Genomic DNA, 19,217 nt, shown 5'->3' with positions numbered 1-19,217 from the left:
ATTTCAACAGAGGGATGAACCAGCATGTGGTGTCAAGAGTTCAAGTAAAATGAAGAAGGCAGCCTCCAGAAGTGAAGGCAGCCCAGTAAGGGGAGTCAGATTCTGAGTGGATGATGTGGGTATTCATGAGAAGTGGGGAGCCAGTCTGGTGCAGATTGTCAGAATTCAAGCATGAAGAGGCTGGGGAAACAGAACCCATGGTGAAAGGGCATCCATGCCTAGGGGTGGCCCGGCACAAGGTTTTAGAGAACAAGCAAAGTCATAAATAATCCGTCCTGGGATGCATCTTAGAATGGAGAGTCAGAGACAAAGAGGGTTGAGAAGTGTGTCTGTGATGGAGAGAAATATGCCCTGGGGTGATGGACTAGTGTACACAACGGGGTTGAGGAAATATCTGAGGAGGGAGTAGGCAGAGACAGATTGGTTAACATGCAGGGGATAAACAAAATAAGTAAATATATTAAAGGCAATGGATCTATGTTTCTCACTATCAGAGAAAGGAGTTACAAATGTGGAAAGGGGAAAACTAGAATAAACTGTGCTTTTGGAGTGAAATTAGAGGTATCCATATAAACTCATGTTTTTTAAAATAGAGGGACAGATAAAGTAATATAGATGTTGATGTATGCACATGTGTACGTATGTAATCTCGATTCCTTACTGCTGTCTACTGCAAGGGCCTGGGAGCACTGGCACCTCAATATGAATAAGCACATTTAGCACCCAAATCTTGACTTCTAAATACAATTCTCCACTACAAGGAATTAGAGCTCCTTGAAGAAATAGCCGATTTCAGGTGTGGGGCAGGGTACGCATAAATTGAGAACATATTGTTGTATAAGGAAGGAAGAAAGTACTCAAAGAGGTTAGAGATATGTCGAAAAGACAGAAACCAGATAAAAAGGGACTACCTGGTCAAACTGGGGAAAACTAAACATCAAAATAAATAATGACAACAATGAATAATAACTCAAATAAAATAAAACAAAGAAGTTTAATGTGTCTCTACAGATAAAAATAAATAATAAATGACTAATTTGAAAGTTTAATGAGGAACACTATATTTACATAGTTCAAAGTGCTTTCTTACAGCCTTCTTATTACCTGCAAAAGGGAAAAGGTAAGTGAAAAAGTCTGACAGACACCTACAGAATCAAATGATCAAAGTTAGCTTCAGTAATTTTGAACAAGTCAAAATTGTGCACCCTTTGATAGGATATAAAAAATATATGTCACTTCTGTGATATTCTTGCCAAAGATACATAACCTGAATCTGGTCATAATGAAAAACCCAAATTGAGAGGTATTTAACTTTAAAAAGTAGCCTATTTTCAAGAGTACTAAGGTCATGAAAGTCAAGGAAAGACTGTTCTAGACCTAATGAGAATAAAGAGAAATGACAACGAAATATAACACATGATTTTGAATTGGATGATCCTACTATAAAGAACATATGGGAACAACTGCTGAAACTTGAATGCGTCTGAGAATTAGGTAATGTTGCAGTCATGTGTCTGTGTGAAAAATCACTCCATACACTAAGCTAAAATATTCTGAGGTGATTGGGAACTAGTTACCAGCTTTAGCTCAAAAAGGTTCAGGGGAAAAATAGATATTTATACTGTACTTAAGTAATGACTATTTCAAAATAAAAAATACATATTTTTAGTAAAGCTATGAAAATGTCTTTAAAAGTTTTTATGAGGGACAATGAAGATATATAAACTCATGCTATCGGATTCCTTCCCTCTGTGTTCTCTGCAGAAATCAGGCTGATGAACTCACAATAAAATGTGGTTATGAGTCATCCAGAAATTCTCTCTCTGTCCTCCTACAAAACCTACTGTCTGCAGCACATATCTTCACCTTGTAGCCTCTAGTGTTTATATGCACATATATATATTGATACATCACATACGTGCATGTTACATAATATATTATATTTTCATTGAATAGCTAATGGATTAATTGCTGGCACCAATTTATGCATCAGAAAATAAAGTTCCTACATTTACATCTGTGTTAAGGCAAAGAATACTCCACCAGGACAAAGTTATTTAAAGAAAATAAAAGCCAAATTGTACAGTGAAGTCTTCAGAGAACCACAAAAAATTGCATTAAACATTTGAATGCCCTTCTTTTTAGGTTAATGTGGTAAAGCTAGCTTGCTATTCTGGAACTCTTTTCCCTTTCCTCCTGGGCTCACAGGCAGACTTCATTTCATAGAGTACTTGTCAGCCTAGATTCCTCAATGACTGTGGAACAGAGCCCTTCTCCCGCATCACCACTTCACCTTTAAATGAAAAAAGTTTCTACATTTTAATTCATTGAGATTTTTCCCTGCCATAGCAACTGCTACCATCACCTAAACCAGTGAATGTTTTTTACTCTCAGATCTGGTGTGGAGACCACTGCTGATTGTGGGGACTGTTAGGTCCCTGAGTTTCCTTAGAGTGAAGCATTTATAGAACAAACCAGCCATTCTGCTAATATTAGCTGCTTCTTAGAGAATGAAACTTCTCCTCATTTTGCTAATGAAATCATTCATTTTTCCCCACCTATCAAAGGCTTGCTTCCAGGAAGGGAGTGAGGAAGAATCAAATAGAACAAGCTGCCCCACATTCCTCACTATCCATCCATCTGTTAACATCTAATGACAGAAGCCTCTGACACCTACTATGTGCAGAATGTCAAATCTAGTGCCTGAGAAAATGTACACCAAGTGTAACGTCATTACTTCAGATAATTCTAGAAAAGTGTGAATGTAAGAGCAGAGGACCTAGAGTGCTGTGGCAGCAAGCAGCAGAAGACTTAATCTGGTCTAGGAATGAGGAAAGTCTTCCCAAGTAACATCAGCACTGATCTCTGAATTCCTCTGTATAGGCTGCTTTCCTGAATTTGGATTTCTGCTGATCAGCATTTTACCCTGTGTGGGATTCTCCATGGTATCTAACAAGCCATTTTATGTCTACTTTCTGTTGGATCAAACAATTTCAGTTTTCCTATCTGTAAAGTGGGAATAGAAATACATATTTTACAGGTATATTATGAGGTTTAAGACACAGAAGTATGAAGAAGGGCCTAGCAAACCAACTGACACATAATAGGCAAACAACAAAAGTAATTTTATACCTTGAGGCCATATTTATTCAATATTATAATCTAATCTAGCTACCAGACATTCATATCTTATTCCTCATCCACTTTGGGAGTTTATATTGATCTTTTTTCACATGCTTAAAGAAAAATAAATATTTGAGTATTAAATTTCTGGTTTCCCTGAATCTTATCCTTCTGGCTTCAATTCCTTCTTTAGCTGAACTTGGCTATATCTTTACTCTCCCATGTTAGTGACAAATATAGGTATGTTGGCACAAGTTAAATCCTTTACCCATCTCCCTGTATATAAAGTAATGACCTTGTCAACCCAGAGAGCCACAGTCAAATCATTATCATCATCATCACCATCATCACCACTGTCATCATAATATCAGAACTATATTTTTTTGAATTTTTACTAAGTATCAAGCATGTTCTAGGTACATATAATGCTATTTTTACCTCATAAATCCTAAAATAGTTTGCAATATTTACATTTTAAGGATGAGTGTATCAAATCTTACAGTGGTTGAATAATTTGCCCAGGATCACACAACTAGGTGGCAACAGAAGTGGGATTCAACCTGAGGTCTGTTTACCTCCAACATCTATGTTTTCCACTATATTAAATGTCTTTCCACAAGAACTTTCCAAATGTTTTCTTATAACTTTTTTATTGCCACATTCTTGAGCCACAGTCGTGGTGGCATTTGATGTACCCATTTGATATATCATTGGATCATCAGATATCAGTGCATCAAAATGCCATAAACCTGGAATCTGAGGATTAGGTCAGGAAAAAGCAACCTAAAAGTCTAAAATATAAAGACTGAATTAAGTGCACTATTTTGGAAATTGTAACATAACATCATGTAATGAAAAAAATTTTGGATGACTGAAAAACAAATTGAGTAATAAAAATGTTGCCTGTGTTACTCCAGCACTAACCAGGGTAAAGGGCCCTTGACTAATATCTATTTTCTGGCTTGTTTACCAGGTTATAGTACTAAAGAAAGAAGAGTACCTTGTGCTATAGCAACTGATCCCACAGTTAGTTAAAATCAGTTTGTTTCTCAAACTATTGTTTTTCTCCCTAATCTTAGCTTACTGGTAACTGGATTCCCTTATTGAAAGAGTATGTGCTAATAAATTGAATCAGATATCTTGTTCTGCTTAACAGGGATCAGATCTTCCAATCTGTTTGAGTGGGTGCTATGTGAAAGGCGCTCTAGAGAGAATTCTATTTCTAGGCATAAATAATTGACCTTCTTGTTGATTAGTAGTCTCCTGCATTTGACTCAGTGTCCCCACACACTGCACCCTGAGGAAAAAGTAAAATGGATTCCTGAAGGTGAAGAAACCCCATCTGCAACCCATAGCCAGCATCAATCTTCCAACTATTGCTCCTCCAGAAGAAGACTGCTGAATTTGATATACAACCACTTTCCACCAGGGAGGAAGGTTTGGAATATGCTGGGCAACAAGATGTTCCCTAAGGTCTCAATGTCTCTCCTAAAAGCTTTCTTCATTGAATATCATCAAAGGATTCTCCTCACCCTCAATTCTTACAGTTAAGTATTTGCTACAGAGTATTTCTATATTTACTGTATTTCTATAGTTTCTACATTTACTAAAGAAATTTCTATTTTTCTATTTATATAAGGACCTATATTTTTATAGGTCCTTAAACTATTTCCTTCTAGCTTCATCCCTTGATTTGGATTTCCCTTTATTTGGAAGGAGAATCTTGCTTTCTTGCTTTGATTTTGGCAGTAGTCTTCACAAGTCTTCCAGAACTTTTTCATGGTCCTCTTGAGGAAATGCATTTGTAACTTTCTTCACAAGCCGACTGTATAAGTTTGTCCTCTGATGAAATACTTGAGCACATTGTCTTAACTCACCCAACCCTAAGGAATGGAGTAATTGTATGAATTACTCCTCCCTGGCTGATTCATTGTGGCCAAATGTCTGCCACTTGGACTCTAAGGAGCCAAATCTTTCAAAGAATAACTGAAGATAATCAGAGAGAAGTAGTGAGTAGGCACAATGATATTTATAAAATACAGTTACATTTCATAAAATCTCCATTAGGATAGATTATCTAGAGATTACCCTTGGGTAGAAATGTATTGAAATTAATGATAAATCTAGTTATCTGACATTCAAAGAAATAATTACTGGAAATAGAAACATTTTTTTTGTTCATTTATATATTTCCCTATCACCACAGGCTTCTTCCCTATATTTTGCCTTAAGTAAAATATTTCCATGTGTATTTGAAGGGAGACTATCATTGATTCTGATGCCAATTGCTTATACTACTTATTTTATCAGCCCATCTGTTTATATAGATTGGATTCCTGACTACATAATGGGGATGAGATGGACACAGTTAGTAGATGCAATCACCACATAAAGATCTGTAGTCTCTCTTTCTTGAAAATTATATTAAAATCTGATAGAATCAGAAATTCTATAATCTAGAATATCTAACTTTAAAGTTAAGATTATTAAATATATAATATAAAAGGATTTCTATTTTTCAAAAAGTCAAATTCCCTGCCCCCAAAGTATTTGACATTAAAATACTACTCACCATAATTTGTTTTTTGATGATGAAGGACTTCTTATATCCTTTCTGTGTATCAACATTATTCAACAAATATGTATTAAACCTTAATTACATATAATGCTCAGGCATGAGTGCTAGAAATCCTACAAAAGTGAGTAGTCAGGTTTTTTCCCCTCAAGTGTCTCATATTTGTTTTACACATCAGTTTTAAACGTGCAGATGTGAGAAATTTCATGGTTTTAGAGATTTCCGCTGACTGAGTACCAAATGCCAGGGTGTTTATTCTAGTTGGAAAGAAAATGATCTCATGGAAAAAAATAGAATATTCTGGATTCTTCCAGAATATATTTTGCCCTCTGTCACAATAGGCAATTACCTAAAAGCATCATAGGTCTCCTTTATCCTCTCTGCAAATATCTACAATATAAAGTCCAAACACCTTACTATGGCATACAAAGCCCTCATGATCTGGACTTCCCTCCATTTTAACTCCAATTACTTCACATCAGGAGTATATTAAAAACCAGCAAGGCTGAGGCACCAACCAACCAGAAACAAACAGGAGTATTCCTGGAGCAGGGTCTTGGAAGCCTCCTTCAGTGTTGAGCAATTACCACTTTAGTCATTAGATTGGGGGGATATTTAAGGAAAGGGAAGACAGCCAGTTTGTCAGGGGGAGGATCACACAAGGGATTTGGGGCAGTGGTAACTTACTATTCAGATGAAAGTATTTCAACATTTTGGCCAAAAGTTAAAATGCATGCCTGTAGCCTATCAGCTCGTCTCAAGCTGCACCTTAACAAGTACCCTTCACTCCTGTCAAAGCAATCTAGGTAGTATTCCTGAAATATTTCATCTCTAACTAGCTAATATCCTTTTAATGTTTTATACCCAACTAGTTTTAACATTCCTTAGATGTTTCACACCAATAGTTCCATGAAGCATTCCAGAGATGCTTTATTGGAATGAAGTTCCCTCTGCCTGAAATGTCCTTCCCTCTTACCCCTCACCACCTGGATAAATACATTTCAAGACCCTGCTCAGGCTTCACAAAGGAGACAGTGTCTAAACTTGGTGCTCAAAGGCTCCTTTCTGAGTCCTTCTGGTTTCCCCTATCCCTTCCTCAAATGAGAACATTGAAGACATCCTTTCTGTGCCCTAACCCTAGATCACAAGATGGCATCTTGGCATTTATTTGATTAAGTATTTCTCCATTACTGGATTTTTAACTCCTGGAGTAAAGGATGGTCTCCTATCCAACTCTGTATCCCTGGCTGCTAGCAGTATATAAATCCTCACACATATAATAGATCCTTACTAAATGTCAGGGCAATGAAATTAGAATCTCTTCCTTTAAACTTTGCCCATCTGCTGAGTAAAAGTAAATTTGTCCATTTCCTCAATGCTATTAGATCAGTGATTCTCAAACTTTATCACATATCAGAGTATCCTGAATGGCCTAATAAAACACAGATTCCTGAGTTCTATCCCTAGAATTTCTGTTTCAGTAGGTCTGAGAACAACAGTGGTTCTCAAACTGTGGTCCCCAGACCAACAGCATCAGCATCCCTGGGAACTTACCAGAAATGAAGATTCTTGGCCCCCACCCTAGACCTATTGAATCAGAAACTGTGGGATGAGACCTAGAAATTTGTGCTTTAAAGGGCCCTCCAGGGACCTACTAAAGATTGAGTATTAATGGAGTATTATACCCTCTAGAGCAGGGATGATGTCTTCTTTATAATACCACAGGGTATAGTGTTTTGAGTATGATAGGTTTTTTAAAATTTTGGCTTGTTTTGTTTGCTTTAATGTTAACTGATATTCTAATGTATAAAGTGACAGACACTCAGATTGACATAAGGGAAGAATTAGTTTCCACAGACTCCTCCCCAACATTTTCAATGCTATTCTCATCCCTGGCTACTACCATTATTCATCTACTAGATCTTCCTTATCATCAGAATAGATTATGTTGATTTGATCAATAGGACTATTTTACAGTGTTGCAACTGACAAAGATCTGATAAAATTGTTAAAGTTCTAGTAAGAGTTATTTCTGGAGATAGTCTGAGTCCATATAATAAATTGTAACTTGAAACATAAAAAGATCATAGGTTCTCAATGAACGACAATAATAATAATCTTAATATTTATAATATAGCCACATATACCCACCCCAGAATAAAAATATTGATTCTCATTTCCATTTAGCTATAAAAATATTGGCGAAGATAGCTAAAAGAACAACTTTTGGCATTTTGCTAAAGCATTGGTACAAAAAGAGATTTCCCCATGAAGTTCAGTGATGATTTTTCTTACACTAGCCAATGTGACATGGTAGTCCCAGAGGGTATGTGCCAGGACCAGGACTTAGTCTGAAACCTGCCTGTCCACAGTCCTTGGCCTCCTTACTATGTGTACTATATTCCATCATGAAACTTCACAAAGACCACCAGGGAAGAATCTCTGAGGATGGGATCATTTACCTTATGATCTGGGATATAGTAACAAAAGCACCATGTTTTATGTAATCAGGTTATGGTTTACTTGATCTATAAGCCCCCACATACCAGAGAAATTTAAACTTAGGCTCTCCTTCAGTTAAATAATTTATTAGTAACCATTTTATATTTGAGCTGTTCAGACCAAACTGTGAACAGGTGTGATACATATGTTAGATTAAGAATAGGGCTTTGGTTTCAGACTAGTCCTGAGTTCAAATCTAAGATCTCATTCCTGTGTAGAATTAGCCATTTCATTCTTCTCATGCCATACTATCCCTAAATGTTAGCTTCCCTAACAGAGCAACACTAACAGCTATAATGATGACACTCAGATGCTTATATTCAACTTTAAATTGAACCTAAATCCTATACCACTAACTATACTGTAGATATTTTCACCCTCACTATGTCTTCTGTTGACCTTTTGATTGATTACTCACCAATATCTGGTTCTTTTTTTCTTTTCTGGATATATCAGAGTCTACACTTGTCAAGCCCCATGTTGTGAACTGAGGAAATATGATAATTCTGGCTAATGTATATACAAGCAAAAGTGACACACGTCAATTCTGGGCTAAGTTGGTGAAAAAACAAAAAAAAAACTTGCACGATTTTCCAATCTCTCTCTTCTCTTGCCACTGTGATCAGGAGACCTTTGCTTGATAATACAGAGCCACCAAAGCAGCCTGGTTCACTGAGTCACCACATGGAGGGCAGCTGCTGTGGCAAGGCACTGAGAACAGAACTGAACAACTCTTGCCAGAATGTATTTTTGTGCATTAAAACAGAGATTTGGGGGTCACTTATTATGTATTATAAACTTAACCTATCTTAACTAATACAATGTCTCAAAGCACATTACCCTTTCCAACATCATATTTTCTTTCAACTATACTATAAGGTGAATTTTAAGTCACTTTTTATGCTTTCTTCTCTTTTAGCCCCAATGCCTTCCGTGCTTTACTGAATCCCATCATTTATATCTTAGAAGTGTTTCTCGATTTTTGTAAACTCCTAGGTCTGGAAGAGAAATAACTGACTGTTTTTCTGTCTCTAGATGAGAGATATTTTAATCATTTAATTAGAAAACTTATATCCCTAGCATTTGTTTCCAGGAAGCTTGCTTTTGCCCACTATAAGAGTCTCCTGTCTTAATTTTCAAGACACTCAACTTTACCTTTCACTGTAATCCCACTGCTCTTCTTAGCACACACTCTTACCTTCATCCAGTCTCCTCATACATGCCACTCCAGTTATGCCTCTATGCCTTTGCTCTCTATCTTCTCCACCTCTCCAGCTCTCAAACTGAAATCTAAACCCCATCCTTCCAATGAAGCCTTTCTTGATTTTTCTAACCTCATTGATGTCCCCTTACTTAAAACACTTTTCATGAAGAAATGAGCTTTATAGTTTAGTGTCTAATATTTATTATTGTCACTAATAAGGTAGTAGTCATGCTTTATACTGCTTCTGAATCTGTGACAATATTTATTACAACACAAACACTAAGTAAGTACCTAATATATTTAACCTACTTAAACCCGTCAATAGGCTTTCATTTGAAAATCAGTTTCTTCCAGGGAAAGTAACTTGAAATACACCCACTTCCTTTTTATCACAATATCTCAGACCCTGGAGTCTTCCATCAAGAAAGCTGGCTGAGAAACCACTGATTTGTCCATTAAAAAAAGAGCTGGTGGCTTCCCTGGTGGCGTAGTGGTTGAGAGTCCGCCTGCCGATGCAGGGGACACGGGTTCGTGCCGGGGTCTGGGAAGATCCCACATGCCGCAGAGCGGCTGGGCCCGTGAGCCATGGCCGCAGAGCTTCCGTGTCCGGAGCCTGTGCTCCGCAACGGGAGAGGCCACAACTGTGAAAGGCCCGCGTACCGCAAAAAAAAAAAAAAAAAAGAGTTGGACCTTAAATGGTAGTTTTTCAAAACCTCACATTCTTAGTAGAAAATTAGTGACCTATAGCATTCTTAGTATTTGCTTTCAGAAGTGAATTCGATTCTTTTCTAATTATATATTGTCAGACAAACTTTGTAAGTATTGTCAAATTAGTTCCACAAATTAAACAGCTTTGCTCAGTTATAGTACAGGTGCATTATGATGATAATGTAGGTAATATAAGTGGTTTTATTTGTACTACTTTCATTGTTTTTTCCTAAAGTTATGTGGAATATAATTGGTATTTTTCTGTGCTCAAAAAAGATTCTCTTCTGAATTATGTCTGCCAATGATGGTTGGTAATTATTATAGCTTTACTTTGTTTGTTTTAAATGCTTTTCAATAAAGGTTTCTCAGTAATTAAATTCTACTGACCTAGTTTTCACATCCCTGGTTTGTAATACATTTCACCTCCTAGGTTCATAATAAGCAATTACACAGATAAATGATAAAATACCCAAAGAAGAAAGTAGAAAAATCCAAATAAATCACAGATCATCAGTCACAAGATATCTAAGGAGTAGTTGTAATTTGATCATGAGGGACACTCTCTAAATGCAATTACAACACTACCAGATACCACCATTTCCTTCTCATTAGTACACACTAGTCCTTTGTAGAGACATGCCTTAGTATTTCATACTTAAAGCTTTCCTTTTAAATCTATTCACTAATGAGTTTCAGTGGGTTGTTGCACTTCTCTAAAACACTTTTCAAAACTTAGTTGTGCTGCTAATGAAGATTGCTGTTTTGACTTTAAAAATATAGGCCTGAATCTATTGCCTAGAGCAATCATTCTTGGATGCCTAATACTCTCTTTAGCTACAAATATTGTCAAGAGGCTTTTTTAAAAATTAGTTTATTCATCGAATATTTATTGACCTCCAGTGTTAGGTACTTACGACAAAGGAATAAATAAGATACATGGAGTCCTGCCTGCCGACATGAAATTCCTCCAAAGCTGTGCTGTCCAACATGGGACAAATTTATTACATATTAAAATTATAACACTTTGGATATGTTGGTTTAAATCCAATAAAATATTAAAATTAATTTCATCTGTTTCTTTTTGCTTTTGTTAACATGGCCCCTAGAAAATTTAAAGTTACAAAAGTGGCTCACATTTGTGTCTTGCATTATATTTCTATTAGATGGTGCCTCTCTAAATCTCCAGGGAGACAGACCACCAAATACGTAATTACAACAGATGGTAATGAGGAATTAGGTAAGGAAAATATTAGAAGCCATAAAATATTAGGTAGCAGAAGGCTTGAGTCATGGTTGGATATCAGGGTCCTTCTGGTGACCAGATTCACATCAAAGGAGTTTCAGAGTTGAATGGCTATCTTGGCTAATTGAATAGATTCTTCTTTTGCTCTCCCATGGCATATTGTGTACACTATTTTAGCACTTATGACATTATATTTAAAGTATTTAATTCAATAATAAATATTTATTCAACCAAACACTCTCTTGTCTTGCTATCCCTAGCACATGTCAATATTCCTAATACCTTGTGGGTGTGCATTAAATGATGAAAACTGCTCTCTGGGGAACTATGAACCAAAGGTAACAAACTGAGATGACTTTGCATACAAGTAATACTGATATCAGTCACAGCAGTACACTGCCCTCCCTCCTCAGGAACCGAGATATTTTGTTATTCACTTCCTACAGATGTCCAGCCTGGTGGAACTGATTTTTAATGATACTATTGTCAACATCTGATGATCAACTATTTCCTAGATCCTTGAACTTGGAAACAGTTGGCCATCTAATGTGAAACACGGCAAGACAGTGGTGTTGCTGGAAGTTATACACCAGTAACAGATCCAGTCTCACATCCATAAAGAAAATTGGATAGCGCTCCTGCACGGTAGACTTTCATTTCAGTCTGAAGTTTGATATATCTTTGACTGACAGACTACCAGAGGATGTGTTGGTTTCCTGAATATGGTTTACGTCCTTGCCTAATATTGTATCACCTTGTGTGCTGCTAAGGTAGAAAAAATTAATCACTGCAGTTAGTCTGTGTTTCAGAAACTCCAACTGTTTCTAGCAGAAGTTTGCATAAGGCCTCTTTCTTCCCCAATCTTTTTCACTCTGCCAGTTTTATAAAAGGGATTACAACCCTCTACAAAAGCTCCTAGGCAGGCCCCTAAAAAGCAGTGATCAATGAGAATAGTTTCACTGTGATGATTTCAAAGTGATGAAGGCCTTCAAGTTATATCTATACAAGCCCTGGAAGTAATTTTTTTAAATTAACTACTGAGGAAAGTTGGCCCCTGAAAAAAAATTATCAAGCCAAAAAAACAATTTTAATAGTTTAATTACTAAATTGAAAGAACTTACTGGTTATTTTGTGTCAAATAAACAGTGCCTCAATCAATGATTAATCAAGCCTTAATGCTGGGCCAGCAGTTTGCAAATACTAAAGCGCGTGTAAAAGATTTAAAATATAGTTTTTGCCATAATTGGAATTAAAAGCTAAGACAACTCAAGTAGAATATCAAAAGTTATGCAATAAAGTGATACTTTCTGTAATCTTTCCTGTTGTTAGAGATCAGAGAAGAAAATGACCGGTGGGACATATCACAAATGAAGTTCCCAAAGACTTCATTTTGCTTCAGGGGTGCCTCTATGGAGTTTCACTGCCTCATTCTCCAAAATTGTTAATGAGCTTCATATTCAGAATTCAGGATGAATAAGCATTTCTGCTTCTTGTAGTACAACAGAAGGTTATTCTGAATGGTCTTCAATTAGGTATCTAGGTGCTAAATAAACTGCAATAAATACAAATCTAAATGATTGCTGAGCTTGCAAGGAACTAATAATAATCTCCAAGAGGCAGGAATGGAGAAGAAGACTAGGTTTTGGAAAATCCCTAAGCCATAGGGCATAGGATACCTGTAAATAAACCATGAAGATTTACACTTGAAAACTGGACACTACGTGCAAGTCACAGGAATTAACGATACAGGGTGATATCTCTACAAAATTGTAATGAAGGTTAGGTGCAGAGGAAGTGGCTACTTGGGTTAGATTAACACAAAAGGTCAGGCATGCATGAGTTTTAAGCTCTTGATCACCAGACATGTGCCTTTCTGGGGTCAGAGTAATCTCCCAGGAGACACAGATGGCAAGGGGGCCATTGTCAAGATAAGGCTGTTCGGTTTCAGGCACCCTTTTATGTAATTGCTTCTGTCTTACTAATGGTGTGGTGGGTCAAGGTCCTCATCTTCTACCAAACTGAAATCATTAACCAAGCTGGTTAACGGGCCACAATAGCACCTCTATACTCATATATATAAGTTTGTATGATATTATTATCTACTCCTCTAAAAATTGGGCCTGAAGTTTTCTTTGTGAGGATACTTTAAACTACTCTTTTAATTTCTTTACTTGTTATAGAAATATCCATGTATTTTCTTCCTTTCTGAGCTAGTTTTCCTACAGTAGATTTTTTTCTAAGAATTTGCCAATTTCTAACTCTTTAGCATAAAGCTATTCTTGGCATTTCATATTATCTTTTAAATCTTTGCTCTTTCTGTAGTTATGACACCAATTTATTAGTGTGATTTGCCTGTGCTCTCTTTTTTCGTAATTCTCCTAACCAGAGATTTGTCTACTTCATTAGCCTTTTCAGAGGACTAATGATTGACATTTTTATCCTTTTTAATGTTTATTTCTCTATTTTATTCATTTTTTACTTCTAAAAAAATCTATTTTCTTCAGATTTGTCCTGTATCAGACCATAAAAACAATCCATAACAACTGAGAAAAAAATAATCATACAAATTATGTTCTTTTACCACAATCCAATAAAGTAAAAAATCAATAACAAAAAGGTAAACTAAAGTAAACACACACTTCAAAATATAAATTAACATTTCCAAAAACAAACTTGGTTCAAAGAAGAAGAAATATTGGATATTTTAATACTCTCAGAACTGAATAACAATGAAAATAGCTCATTAATAAGCTATGTTCCTAAGGAACACGTTGAAGAACATTTATAAACTTTGATTTATTATAGTAGAAATAAGAAAGACTAGAAGGAAGAACATTCTTTGACATAAATCACAGCAAGATCTTTATTGAACCACCTCCTACAGTAATGGAAATAAAAACAAAAATAAACAAATGGGACCTAATGAAACGTAAAAGCTTTTGCACAGCAAAGGAAACTATAAACAAGACAAAAAGACAACCCGAACAATGCAAGAAAATATTTGCAAACGAATCAATGGACAAAGGATTAATCTCCAAAATATATAAACAGCTCATGCAGCTCAATATTAAAAAAACAAACAACCCAATCCAAAAATGGGCAGAAGACCTAAATAGATATCTCTCCAAAGAAGACATACAGATTGCCAAGAGGCACATGAAAAGATGCTCAACATCACTAATTATTAGAGAAATGCAAATCAAAACTACAATGAGGTAACACCTGACACCGGTTAGAATGGGCATCATCGGAAAATCTACAAATAATAAGTGCTGGAGAGGATGTGGAGAAAAGGGAACCCTCACACTGCTGGTGGAAATGTAAATTGATACAGCCACTATGGAGAACAGTATGGAGGTTCCTTAAAAAACTAAAAGTAGAATTACCATATGACCCAGCAATCCCATTACTGGGCATATACCCAGAGAAAACCATAATTCAAAAAGACACATGCACCTCAATGTTCATTGAAGCACTATTTACAACAGCCAGGTCATGGAAGCAACCTAAATGCCCATTGACAGGCGAATGGATAAAGAAGATGTAGTACATATATAAAATGCAATATTACTCAGCCATAAAAAGGAATGAAACTGGGTCATTTGTAGAGACATGGATGGACCTGGAGACTGTCATACAGAGTGAAGTCAGTCAGAAAGAGAAAAACAAATATCATATATTAGTGCATATATGTGGAATGTAGAAAAATGGTATAGATGAACTGGTTTGCAAGGCAGAAATAGAGACTCAGATGTAGAGAACAAACATACGGACACCAAGGGGGGAATGTGGTTGGGGGGACAGGTGGTGGTGGTGGGATGAATTGGGAGATTGGGATTGACATATACACATTAATATATATAAAATAGATAACTAATAAGAATCTGCTGTATAAAAAAATAAGATAAATTTCAAAAACAAAAAGATTAGAAATTATTAAACCACATGTCCAACCTAGGAATATACAAGATGATAGCCTGACATATTCATATACGGGACTACTATGTATTTCATGGTGAAAATAAGTGAACTATAGATACCCTGATAAATATGTATGTGTAAGAGACTTAGAAATAATTTTAATTGGAAAAAAAGCAACCCACAGAAAACTTTACCTGTAATTTGATACCAGTTCTATAAAGGTCCAAACTGCATAAAACTAAACCAAAACCACTAAAAAATATATAGTAAAACTACAATAAAAACCAGGAAAATGATAAACACAAAATTCAACACAATGTTCCCATAAGAGAATGAAAGCATGTGCAACTGGGGTGGACATAGTAGGGGCTTGAAAGATGTTTGTAATGTTCTATTTTCAGTAGGATAGTGGGCACTAGGGTATTTGTTTTCATCATTCTTTATATTCTATATGTATGTGTGTTTATGTATGGACATGCACACATAAATACATATATATTCATATTCTATTTTCTTATAAAGGGATGTTCTATAGTCCCAATTATATAATACCTTCTTCTGTATTTCTATATTTTCTAACTTATTAAACAATTCAAATTCCTAAAAACTATCCAACACTAGTGGATTTTTGCAGTAACATCAGAGCATGTCAATACTACAACTGTAGAGTCCATCTGTTCCATACTTTTAATTTTGATACCAGAAAAGCTTTATCAAAAGCCCAGGCTCTTGTTGAGCTCTTCCAAAAAAGAATTTGGATGAGGAACACAAAACACAAGGAGGAGGCTTCCCTGGTGGCACAGTGGTTGAGAGTCTGCCTGCCGATGCAGGGGACACAGGTTCATGCCCCAGTCCGGGAAGATCCCACATGCCGCAGAGCGGCTGGGCCCGTGAGCCATGGCTGCTAAGCCTGTGCGTCCGGAGCCTGTGCTCCGCAACGGGAGAGGCCACAACAGTGAGAGGCCTGTGTACCGGGAAAAAAAAAAACACAAGGGGGAAGAAACACACAGAAGCAGTTTAAGGCAGAGGCGAAAGTTACACACTTGGAGAAGAGGGCAGGTCCTGGTGAGTGAGGGGCATGCTGCAGGGTTGTTGATCCCCCTTTTTATCTTACTTTTAGAATTTTGAATGGGTGGGGGCGTCTTTCTGATTAAAGGTGAAATATTCATTGATGGGAGGGTTGAGGTCTGGCCTGGATTGCACCAGGTTATATCAGCTTCTGTTCCTGCACATTTGTCTCCTGAAGCCACCTTACATGTGCTCTAGGAGCTGTTTTCCCATAAATTATGCCTTACTTTCCAGTGCCACATGTAGAAGTTTGTACAGGGTCATCAGAAACCTGTGCATTTTTGTTGTACATGCTCTTCAGTCTTCATGGCCAGAGTTTCTTGTTCAGATGCTGCAAAGTTTCTGTTTTAGATGCCATTCCTCCATGTGTCATGGCCTCATAAAGTACAAAACAGGAGGTGGCTTTGCCTTCTGCCTAATGCCTATACATAAGGAGGCTGTCCTTGGGCCTGGCCCTGTCTTTCCTGCCTCAGTTTTACAGCTGAGAAACTAAGGCCCAGTAAGGTGAAATATCTTATCTAAGGTCATAAGCTAGTTAGGAATAGACCTAGGATGAGAAACTTGAACTTCTGACTCCTAGACCAGTTCTCTATCCATAGAACTACTGTCCCTACTTGTGTGTCAGTTCACAGACATGTTAAACCTTTTTGAGGAGAAAAAAAAAAAACCCTAAAATTTCTTTTGTGGTAATTAGTGAAGAAAAAAGGCATATCTATGTCTACCTTTAGATGAAAATGTGACTGTCACTGATATTTACAAAATATTCAGCCATTATCAATACCTTACACCTTGTTGTATCATTTCCCCAAATTTATTTTCAGGTACAGTGACTATAAAAGGTACTTCCATAAAATAAGTTTCCACAGCAAAAATAAGTTTGAGGAATAGTAAACATTTGATGTATTACTTGGAGATTCAATGCTTACTAAAGTTTCTGAGAAGTGCTACACTAAAGAAACTTTGTTTAACCAAACAATTCTCGAATGCGTTTGGTTATAGCCCCAATTTATCACACAATACTTAATAGCATCCCAAGGAACACTTTGGACTCACTTTTAGAAAATCTGGTTTTCTCAATGCATTAAACTAACAGCAACATAGCTAGATTAACAAACACCAGAGAATATTAAGGGTGGGTCCATTTTTTCTGGATAGAGTAGAATCCAAACATCTACCCCAGATGGTCCCACAATGCCTGCAGCACAGATACCAAGCAGGTGCCTCTGAAAGAAGAAGAGAAAGGACCTCTAGGTTACAGTGCAAACCAGTGAAGGAGTACTGAGATAGATATAGGGAGTTAACAAAGACAGATGTTGCCTATCTCACAATTTCTTTAAAGTCAATTTCTCTTTCTTTTTCTTTCTCTCACTTCCAAATCTTTCATCTCTGATCTCAGAGGAAAGAACACCATTAAATTCTGCCTAGGTTAGAAGCCCAAATGCGCTGCGTAAGATGCTAAAAATTGAGTAGCTGTCTCTGTCAGATAGTTCAAAAATATGACAAAATGTCAATACACATTGCTTAAAATGACTGAGTCAAATGAATGTAAATCTCTGCCTTTTACATTATAAACTTTACTTTACAATAAAAAAAATCTGATAATCTCCCAAAGAATTGTATTTTCCCATTACTGAAAAATGCTAGTCAAACAAATAGCCCTGAAGGGTAGGCAAGGCCTGCATAATGAACAATTATAACATTTTAAACCATGAAAACCAATGCATCAAGTAAGAAATATAGAGCAAGAAAAAAGATCATGGAGAAATCCTGATTTTCCTTTCCTTGACGAATTCCTCCAGATACCATTAAGGACAGTATACTGTGATTTCTACAAATGTATTGACATATTTTATTTTATTAGACTAAAATAATATGCCTTCCTATACTAGATTATTTATGATGGATTCCAATGTCTTGCCTATCAGAGCATAAGTGAAATGTGATGCTCAATTATTTAGTAGCCCTTCTAAACAGCGATGAATCAGAGAGCCAGTACTGTGAGCACAGAGGGCAAAAGTGAAAGTATCCTAAAATTCATAGCCTTTAAGGTATGAAATATCTGTTCAGATGATTATTTTAAAGAAGTGGAAAAAGTGAGGAGAAAACATGAATATGATAATTTCTTACATTACTTGAGAGATCACATGGAATATATAAAATGAACAAGTCAAGAAAGGAGTTAAGGAAAGACTAGTGAAACCTCTGGAGAAGTCTAGAAAAATATCTGCATTGCCAGTAAAGAGGCCTCTGAAGGCTAGGGCAGAATCTTTGGGGACCATAAAGAGAGACCCTTTTTAGGTGCAGGGAAGAATGTGAGAGACCCCAGATTGAGGAGGAAAAGTGGTGCTGACAGCCACCATGATGGCCATGTTTAAGGTGCTCCAGCTCAGAGTAGGAAGCAGGTCCTTGGAAGACTGGAGTTTTCATAGCTGTGAAAATTTCATTCAGAATCTCATACAACCCTTGAGGCTGGCTATGATGCAGGCAGGGATTCAAACAGTCTGTGGATCTAAGAGAAGTAGCAAATACAGAACAGATAAAGAAAGCAAAGACTTGACACTTTCTGGAGCCTCTAAGGTTCTGAACTTGGTATGAACAAACAATGAAGTTGTATTCAAACTCTAATGTTCTCTCTTTTGTGAAATTAAAAAATTTGAAATTATTCACTGAGTTACTACACATATAATTCCAGGGCCCTGTGCAGACTCCTGCAGCTGTCCAGCTCCTGGTGACCCTCCATGGACTTTGATATCATTAGGCAAATATTAGAGTTTAATTGCTGTTGCAAATTCTGCTAATAGCACAATTTCGTTATTGTAGCTGATCTTCATATGTTGAATTGTTGTTAGCTTCTTCTCTTGATTCTTTTGTGA

Source organism: Phocoena sinus, chromosome 13, assembly GCF_008692025.1.
Source record: "Phocoena sinus isolate mPhoSin1 chromosome 13, mPhoSin1.pri, whole genome shotgun sequence".
NCBI lineage: Eukaryota > Metazoa > Chordata > Mammalia > Artiodactyla > Phocoenidae > Phocoena > Phocoena sinus.
The sequence above is the reverse complement of the archived record's forward strand: the minus strand, read 5'-3'. Positions refer to the sequence as shown.